Source organism: Cupressus sempervirens, chromosome 2 (assembly GCF_028749045.1).
Source record: "Cupressus sempervirens isolate cs-2001-9-10 chromosome 2, ASM2874904v1, whole genome shotgun sequence".
Taxonomy (NCBI): domain Eukaryota; kingdom Viridiplantae; phylum Streptophyta; class Pinopsida; order Cupressales; family Cupressaceae; genus Cupressus; species Cupressus sempervirens.
In genome coordinates, this window is record NC_143119.1 from 371328048 (window position 1) to 371338426 (window position 10379).

A 10379-nucleotide genomic window follows, 5' to 3' on the forward strand; every position below is an offset into this window, starting at 1 on the left:
TTTGTTAAGAACACAAAAGGCACTCATAGTTTAGTTACATCAATAAAACTAAAGTAGTCAACTGTCATTTTACTTAGATCCCTATGAAAATGTAGCACTGAAATACAATATACATTAGAGTTAGGAATTTGGTTGACAACCAAAATCAATTGAATTGAAATAAGAAACTTCACCAAAGAATCAACTAAATATGTATCTTTAAGCATATTTTTCTACTCAAAATGTTACGACTTCTTCTTTCTTGACCTTAAACTCGTGACATTTTCTAGTTTTACAGGGGGAAACATGATCTCTTCAACTATTAGTTCTAAATGGCTTCCACCTTAGGTGCAAAGAGTCTTTGAACTAGATAGATAAAATACAAAACCATGTTGAAGACCATGGAAATAGAGGATAACATGGAAAATAGAAAACAACAAGTTGGATGATGATGAAGACTACAGTGAAGGTAGAAGATCCCAGACATCATCGAATAATACCAAACTACCAAATGGAGCATACAAACTTGAAAAGATAAGACACACCTTACAACTAAATGAAACTCTAGAAGCTACCATCAAATGGCATGACATTGAATCATTACTAATAAATGAATACAACATAGAGAAGCTACTAGATATGGTATTTCTATTCATTTTTCAAATGAAAGAGTGCAGTAGGTATGCAACCATGACTAAGGAAAGTGCAATTTCACACCATTTTCCATGTTCTAATATGATGATAACAGATGCCCAATACCCTAATCTAACAGTATTTTATTGTCACCCAAAATAGAAAAGTAAATGATAATAGATGTCCAATACCCTCTTTCAATTTGCGCTCTTCCCTTAAATCAATATTTAATTCCAGCAATCAATCATAAGAAAATGTTTTTTTTGTTATTGAAATTTGTTGGTCATTAACTCCTGCCATGGTATATGCTTTAGAAATTGCACCTACACCTGCAATCCTTATATGTGTCTAATTTCTCACAAACAGAAACCATTTGCTATTTTTTTTATGTTATCTTTATTATGTAAGACCTATGTTAAGCACAAGTGCTTCCCTAGAAAAATAATTATACAAGGCTTTCTGCATTCAAGAATCAAAACAATAAAAGAACTTGAAAGCATAATTTTATTAGGAACTCAGCCACTTACTCGTCAATGAACTGGCAGAAATATAAAAGAAAGTAGCTTTGGCTTCTTCTTCCGTAGCTTATCCAATCATCGTTTTCCTAGTACCCTAAGAGAAAATTAAATGTACTTTATTGTAAACAAAAATAAATTTCCAACATATAAAGAACAAAGGATAAATCAGACTAACTTACAGGAGGGCCAAATAAGAGGAGCCCTTTTCCTAGAGAGCAACAACCTTGAAAGATGTTAGGTCGCAATAGAAGCCATATGACCATTTTCGTCACACACTTTTTGGCATGCTCTAGCCCAGCTTCAGTATAATTTTAGAAAAATAAATATTAATGTTAATGGTTACATAGAAATAAACATGAATAATATTATCATCAATTCATTCAGCCATTAAATTTAGCAATATCATCACACCAAACATTGGGATCCTAGCCCATTATCTCATTGCTAACGTGCTTTATTAGACATGGTTCCAAGTTACACAACTTATCAAGAAGCTCACCATCAAGACCAACAAGCATTTCTAAACTAAAATTATAGGACAAAAAAGAAACAACCGCTAGCATGCTTCAGACCAAAACTACTAGAGATGGTTATTTATTTAGTTAAAATCAAAATCAACTTATCCTATTCAAAAACAATGGCTATGAGTTATTGTCAAACTACCTTCAGATTTGCAATACTTATCTTGGCACAAGATATTTTTATAACCAAATAGTTTGAAGGATCGTGACCAAAGCAAAAGGCCCAAGAAACCAAGGTTATCGAAGATGAGAAAAGGTAGTCTACTATGGAATATGCATGTGGATAGAGTATTTTCGAACTTTTCTGAACATTTGAGCTGCAAAAAGATGTTGATTATATACTTTACACCACAAAAATTAGTATATATAGACAAGGTTGAATAGGCACTATAGCAACATATTTAGAACTAGTCAAACATTTAAATCACCATTAAAGATAGGAATCATACATTAATAACTCCACTGCCATCTTAAGATGAAGCATAGTTGTCTCATCTTTTGGCTTAGAAGAATCACTATCGTTGCCTAACCACAAAATTATTGTAGTATTCAACTATGTTCTTCATAGCCTATAAAAGTTGACTAAGGTTGCAACGTTTTTAATGACTATAGACAAAAAAATAAATTAAAACAAGCAACATTATCATCAATGTTTTTAAATGTAGAATGAAATTGTTGTAAGTATGCAGTTCTACCACATGCAAATGATGTTGAGATACAGACCTGTGCAATCCAATCTCCCAAGAAATAGGTAGCACCACTTATTGTCATCTTTGCCAAAACAAGATTTGTCATAAAGCGATGTTAGAATAGTTACTAAAATGGTCATAAATTATTTTGTTATAGTAAAAGAATACTTTAACTTAAGAAAAAAAACTATACAATACTCAAACATGTCATTGTGCTTTAAAAACTAAAAAGGTACCTGTAACAAAGAACTTCATTTCGACTTGCTAATTGGTTGTCACTATTAACTATAAGCTTATCTTTAAAGTTTGAGCTTCACTTGGTTTTGAGAATAGTTAAATATTCTCTACTTAACAGGGCCAACCACATGAAGGTGGAAGCTCGTTTGGCCCCTCCCCACCCTCCAACAACATCACTCTAAATTCCCCATTAACATTTAATAACATTCAATTCATCAATTTTTGAAATATAAACTTCAATCATTATAATCACATGTTAACATTCATTAATGTACATAAAATTCATAAACACACAACATTCATGAATAATTCATTAACATGCAACATTCAAGAGTAAGTCATTCATGAATAATTCATTAACACAATATTCATTAGCACCCAACATTGATGAATAATATTCATTAACAATATTCATTAGCAATATTCAAGAGTAAGTCATTCATGAATAATCATATCTATTTTTCTTTCTTGTCGTTTCTTTTTTTTATAAAATTTCTAAGAGGAATGTCAATGTCCTCTGCATCCCCCTCCTCTACTAGTTCTAACACATGTCTCCTCCTCATTCGTTCATGAACATCATGAGGCCGCTACACCAAAGAGGGGTCTGCTACAATAACAAGTACTTCATGAGTTAAATTCGCACCATTTTATATTAGTGAATTATGAGTTTTTATTTAAGTAAAAGAACTATAAATCAAAAAATAATTTAAAAGAACAAAACATAGATTTTCTTTACCTGAATGTGCGACATGATCTACTTGCTGATCGATCTGAAAATCCTCTGGCACTCGTTCAACACAACATGATTCTATATCCTCAACACAAAAAGGTTACACCAAGTTCAATTAAAGATGTTAAATTGTATTAATAATTACATAATTAGTTTTAGATAACAAATGAGCACCTCCATCGATAGTACAATGCACATCAGGGGCTTCATGATGCTGCATATGATCTGTATCACGATTAACAGGCTACATTGCAATGTCATGCACATTATTATCAAATAAATTTTTGCTCAAGTATTCAATTTCTAATATATTTTTTGGCATATTTACTTGTGGACATGATGTAGGAGATTGTTCGATTGGGGCAATGGAAGCTTGTTGTAGGTGTTCAACCACCGTTGCATAGCCTTGCTTGAAGGCAATTTTTTTGTGTCCTTTCATGGCCTCTAGATTAAAATCAGTGCCCTACATTTTTTTAGTAATTAAAAAAATTATTTGCATTTTATAAATATTTTTTCTTTGCAATTCATTTATTGCTACTTACAACGTGTGCTTTGATTTTTGAATATCCCCCAGAGTCAAGTCTATGCTATCCAACCTTTTCCAGTCTCACCTTTGTTGCCTTTGATGTGTCCTACAACCTATGAAAAGTTTGAAATATGTTAGATGATATAGATATAAAGATCAGTACTAATTAGTCTATTATTATATATTGGTATGAAGGTTTTAGCATAAAGTAGCATGTTCCACCAAAAATATGAAAAAAGGAAAGAAATTATAGCATCATACCTTTAATTGACATGTGTAATCATGCTATTTATCCATGGAGTTCATGACGTATAGGGGATAATTTTGGAACAATCTATAACAAACAAATAAAAAAAACTAATCCAATCTCTTGCAATTGCATGACTTGTAGATGGTGGGAAGTGAACCACTACAAAGGATAAGTATCTTTTGAGAGCTCAAATCCTACAATACACTCAGAAACACAATCGTTGGATTTCAATTAATTATAAGATTTTGGTTTAATTTAGGAAGTCTTGGAGGTTTTTGTTTGTATTGTGATGATTGAATAGGATCTTGCCATTGTCAAATCACCACTTTGGTGTTCCCACCTCCATGGAAAACGAAGATAGATGGAGATACCAAATAAAAGGCAAGGTATTATCACCTAAGAAAGCTTCAAATGTGAAAATTACTAATCCTTTAGAAGAGGAAGACCAAGTGTCCAAGGATAGAGTTGCCTTTACAGAAATGCTGCAGGAAAGAAAGAGTGATCTCAAAACATCAACAATAATCTCAATGTGGCAATAAGAATTCTGATATGCTACTACATGTGGGAGAGGACAAACAATGTAGATAAATGCTAGAGCAATTGTGAAGGAGTTTCAAAGAGTCTCAATCAATGATTGAATAGCAGAAAAATAGACATTTTACCATCAATATAGCAAGTCTAGATTTGTTTATGATGCCTGGGAGGGTTGACAGAGGTGTTACACTACCAAAACACTTGAAAGTGGAATGTTTCAGCATTCAACCCAGTTGTGAATTTTTTGTGAGATGTTAGTACCACATGCAACTGTTTGTATGTGGTACATTTATCTAGGAAATAATTGGGCTAAGAGGTCGGGGAGTAAAACATATTTTGATTGGATTAAGGAATTTTCATCAAAGGGTTTTTACAATATGGTTTATGAGAACATAAACTAAACTAAACAAAAATATAAATAGAAAATTAACAACTACCATCTACATATCATTTCTCATCTTGATAATGAATCTGATAGATCACAAAAAGTGAACCAAAACATTCATGCCAAAATCATATTCAGTTATTTTCTCATAGCATTTTTGCCACCATATGGATTACAAACAATGTAAGTTCTTCTCTTGCCATCTGCCCTGATGATGAATCACAGAATTTGATCCAAAACATAGGCAAAAAAAAATCTAGATGGTCTAATACAAAAGGGAAAAAAATCTTGAAATCATAAGGACTGTGCAAACTTCACAAATTCGATATTTACTCTCACCCATTATTTATCTTTGTTGCACATAACTATATGATTGGTAGACCATTAATCAGACAATATGCATCTTAGTAGATATGAGGTACCAATGTAGCCAAACAAAATACATCTTAGACACTTATAAGTACAATACTAGTTCAACATCATATAACTTAACTACACCATACTGTTAGGAGAGTGCTTAGTTGTCATTAACTTGTGTTTCTAGCATTGAACATGATGCTTATTACTTTTAGGAGAGTGACCATTAGTAAAATTCCTGCAAAGTTTTTCAAAAAAATTGTACTTGTCATTGCACTAACTGAATATCATTTATCACCTATACTGCTAACACATACAACTATGGTATATGTAGTTGAGCATTACTATATTTTCAAGACATAATATAGCTATATGTGAAGTTATAAGTGCACTATTTATATCTTATGTAGGATTTATGCCTAGATTGAGATATATATAGTTGTATACGGGCATTCTATGTGCAATCAACCACCACAGTTTATTAGATGCCCAAATTTTAGAGAGCATTCATAATAGGGTGAAAGTAATTGTGTTAGCATATGAATAACATACCTTTCATCAATAGATAGATTAGATTGAGCTAGTTGAAATTGTTGATATTGAAGTTGAACCCTAAATTTTCTCATTAATGTACTAGTAGTTAATACTATTGCATACCTTTTTAGATTTTCTAGTGTACTTTCTTTTGGACGTTCCCCTTTCTCCTTTGCATCCAAAATGAACTCATTCCAGTCCCTCATTGAAACAAAGGGAGGATGCTCAAACTTTGGGTTTAGGACGAGACTCTTTCTATATGTGTCCCTCACAACCTTAAGATGTCTGGAAGCTTTTTGTAACAATTTCTTATGATCAAAAATATTACTACCAAACTCATGCTCTATATCTTTGATGAGCTCATCTTTTAATTTTTTATCTTGGTAGTTCCACCTTTTAAGAAAAAACACAAAATTGTTAGATATAGCTAGTATAAAAAAAGACCCAAATGAAAGGAAAAATGTTGCACCAATTAATGATATGAAAAAAAATAGTGGGATAAAATTAGTTTAGTTATGATGTTCCACCTTTTACGTATGGTGGGCCTGAATCTTCGCAGAGTGAGGTCATAAAGCCTTCTATAAAATGTATCATTTCCTGCAAAAAATGTCATGGGATAATTAATAGTAAGAACTATTAAAATGAATCATGCGAAGAATACTTTTCATAGTGAATAAAAAATACATAAAATGAGATACATTTCATCTTTTTAGTGATCTATTTCAGGGTTGGAGGATCAACTTGACCAAAATTGACCAAAAGAGAAGTTTGGAAAAAAATTTAAAATATCTAAAACTAGTCAAACTCTACCAAGGTTCTATTGCTGATGTTCTGAAACTAAAAAATGTAATGTGACTATATTAATCAGTATACCTTGAAAAAAAATATAGTTCATAATACATATAACTTGCCATGACCTTCATTTTTTGTTATTCTTAATTGATGTTGTCACTGATCATACCTGGGATATTATGGAAAACAAATATTGCTAAAATAGACAGTGAAGTTGAAAGTGAGCACTCTAAAACTCTAACAAGCAATAGCAATGATGTGGGAAATCATTGAAAACTAAACATCTAATATGAAAGAAGACTCCCACTTTTGGTTCTCTATAGAAAAATTGGTTAGTATCTTCTACTGAAAGCATGAAATTGCAATGTACCAAATTACTAAACTAGAGAATTACTAGTATAGACAAAAGGTCATTGATAATTCAGATGATCCTACCAAACCCCTAATAAAAAGAATTTCCAGAATAATTAAACAACTTGCACAATACAACATACTAAAGAAGGTCATGAGGCATCACTCCACATCAAAAGCCCTTGCATTCAGCACTTCCTATCATGTTTATGTCTTGCAAGAAAATCCTTATTACAATATAAAAATAATTATTTAAAGTACTTGGAATCTTAGGACATTTCAAAGGTATTGATTCATCATCGTCAATCAACAAAAATGTCTGTATAGCTCTCATACTAGAAACACGGGTAGCTCCAAGAAATGACAGTGAATTATCACCAATACATGCACACTATGATCTGTATTTGGTGACATACCAGATGGTGCATCTCCTACCTCAAAAAAAATAATTCACTATGTGATGCACCCAAGATTAAAGTACATATTATCAACTCATAATTAACATAAAATCAAATATAGCAAAACAAGGATTTACCAGCTAGATTTCCCCTTGTTGCCGACATTGCAATCGGCAATCTCATATGGGTGTCCATCAACCTCATAGGAGTCTCCTGCATTGGATGACTTGAACAATACATTGTTAGCAAAGACATTCTAAAATAAAAAAATTTAGAGTTAAGAAGTTTTGAATTTTTGAAATAAAAAATTCCTTCTAACTTGTCAACTAAAAGATTATTTTACCAGTGGCAGTCGGAGCTATGCTACTATCGGCCTCACCGATTTGTCCTTGACCAAGTTGTGGATTAGTTGCCAAAATATCTTGTATAACAAAAATTTAGTAGTTAAAGTTTCTTACAACTCTTTAAAAAATTTACATCAATAAAGTATTTTGCACATATTACATATTTTACTTCACAACATAGAAGATTATAAAATATAAATATTTATTGAACTTTTGTTAAAACTAAAGATTCATTACTGCTTACTTCATAATGACGAGCTTGCACTCTCAAATCTGATAGCCTCTTCATCATCTCCTCGGATTCCATATTTGCCTCATCCAAAATTTTCATTATTTCTAAATTTATTTTTAAATTTTTTTCTTCAACATTGTTGTTACATTGGGAGTTTCAGCAATATCCTCATCAAAAGGCATAGCTAGTGGCTCAGTACTTACTGTTGGTGCTTTACCCTTATCTTGAACATCAAATTGTGAGAGGAATATTAGTAAAAGTATCATAAAAACTCAAAAACTATAAATAAAATAACATAATAATATAACATTTTTCAACTATCTAATTTGTACAATTTCAAAAAGGTTTACCCTCACTGAAGAAGGGGTGGGAGTAGTATCCTGATGACCTCTATCATTTGTCGAATCCATATCATCCTGTCACAAAGATTAAACATAAAAAATTCAGCTAACTGAAAGCAATAGACAGCAAAAAAAAACTTATTAAGAAAATGGTAAATAGTACTTATATCCCTCATGATAGTAACTTTGTTTGTATCTATGTGATTTAAATGGTAATCAATTAGTAGTTCTTCCCCTACACTTATTGATTTTATTGCACAAACAAAAACTTCATTCCCCTCACATGCCTCAAATATGCAATTGGGTTGCTTACTAGTTGAAGGTCGCGTACTATTTATAAAACCTTCAATATTACCTATTATTTTTGGTCTCCCATCAATGTACATGGAAAATCTTTTACTTTGATCCCTTTCTTTTCGTTGTATATAATTAGCTGATACCCCATACCTACGCATACTTTTTTTTTATCGAACAATCTGCATCCAATCATGTAATTGTAACATGGACCAACATACTTGAACAATTTGACAAGTTTTTTGTAACATACCTTTATCTCATCCATGGAAAATAGGCCCAAATCATGTAATGAGGATGGAGCAATGTGATATATCCTCTCATTAACACAAAAATCTATGTTAATTGGAGGTAGCTCATTGGGTACCCATTCTTTCTCAATGTGTGTGTACCGAAAGGGCACCTTGATGTCACCTTTGGTCTCATAACCATAAGAACATGACCCCCCATTAGCAAGGAAAAATTGCATGCATTTATCAAATTTTTTTTTATTCTTTTGACCTCTAGTTGATCTTCCTATTTTAGTCGTACTACATGTAGAGCTTTCATCTACCATTTCCTCATTTCCCTCATTGGATGTAGATAGATCTGACAAGTACCTATTTGGTGGGTCCTGCAATCCATCAAATCGAAAGTGAAAGTGACAAATATAAAATGTAATAAGTTGAAAGTGATTATACAATTATATTTCTATACAGACCTTCTTTATCTATATATACATTATATGATTATATAATATGTCTATTTATAACATATGTGCTCAATGATAAACAAGAAGAATATAAGAAAATTATGTCTATTTATTGACTTATACCTATTGATTCATATCACTGTGCACAATCCATGCCAAACAGGTCAAATTTCCTGCATATACATGTTAATCATTTATCTTAAGTTAGCGAAAAATTACATGATATGTGTAAACATGAACAAATTTACATGATACATGTTTGCTATAAATAACTTAGAAGACACCATGAACGATAGGCAACATCGCAAACATGAACAAATTTCCCTTATATATGGAATGCAAGATCGTCAACAGAAGGGGTGACGATGTACCTGTAGTCAATTGATTTTTTTCAAAAAGAGTCATAATTAGACACAACATAAACATTGGTAACTATAAATAACATATGTTGTAATCATTATAAATGAACACGATAAATATGTAATCAAATTTCCTGCATATGTTAATCATTTATCTTAAGTTAGCTAAAAATTACATGATACGTGTATGCTACAAATAACTTAGAAGACAACATGAACAATATGAAACATCGTAAACATGAACAAATTTACCTTATATATGGTATGCAAGATTTTCAACAAAAGGGGTGACAACATTTGTAGTCATTGATTATCTTCTTCTTCTTCTTCTTCTTCTTCTTCTTCTTCATCATCATCATCATCATCGCCATCATCACCATCATCATCACCATCATCATCGCCATCGTCATCACCATCATCACCATTGCCATCATCATCATCATCACCATCATCATCATCATCATCATCACCATCACCATCATCATCATCACCATCATCGTCATCACCATCATCTTGATCTTCATCATCTGCTTCTTCATCATCTTCAATATCTTCTTCTTCCATAACATTATACTTTATCAACCTTCCTCTTGGATCATGTCTAACAAAAATGACCAACCCTATTTATGTGGAACCTCTGAGTAAAACACTTGCTCGCATTGGCTTGGAAGAACATAGGGCTCA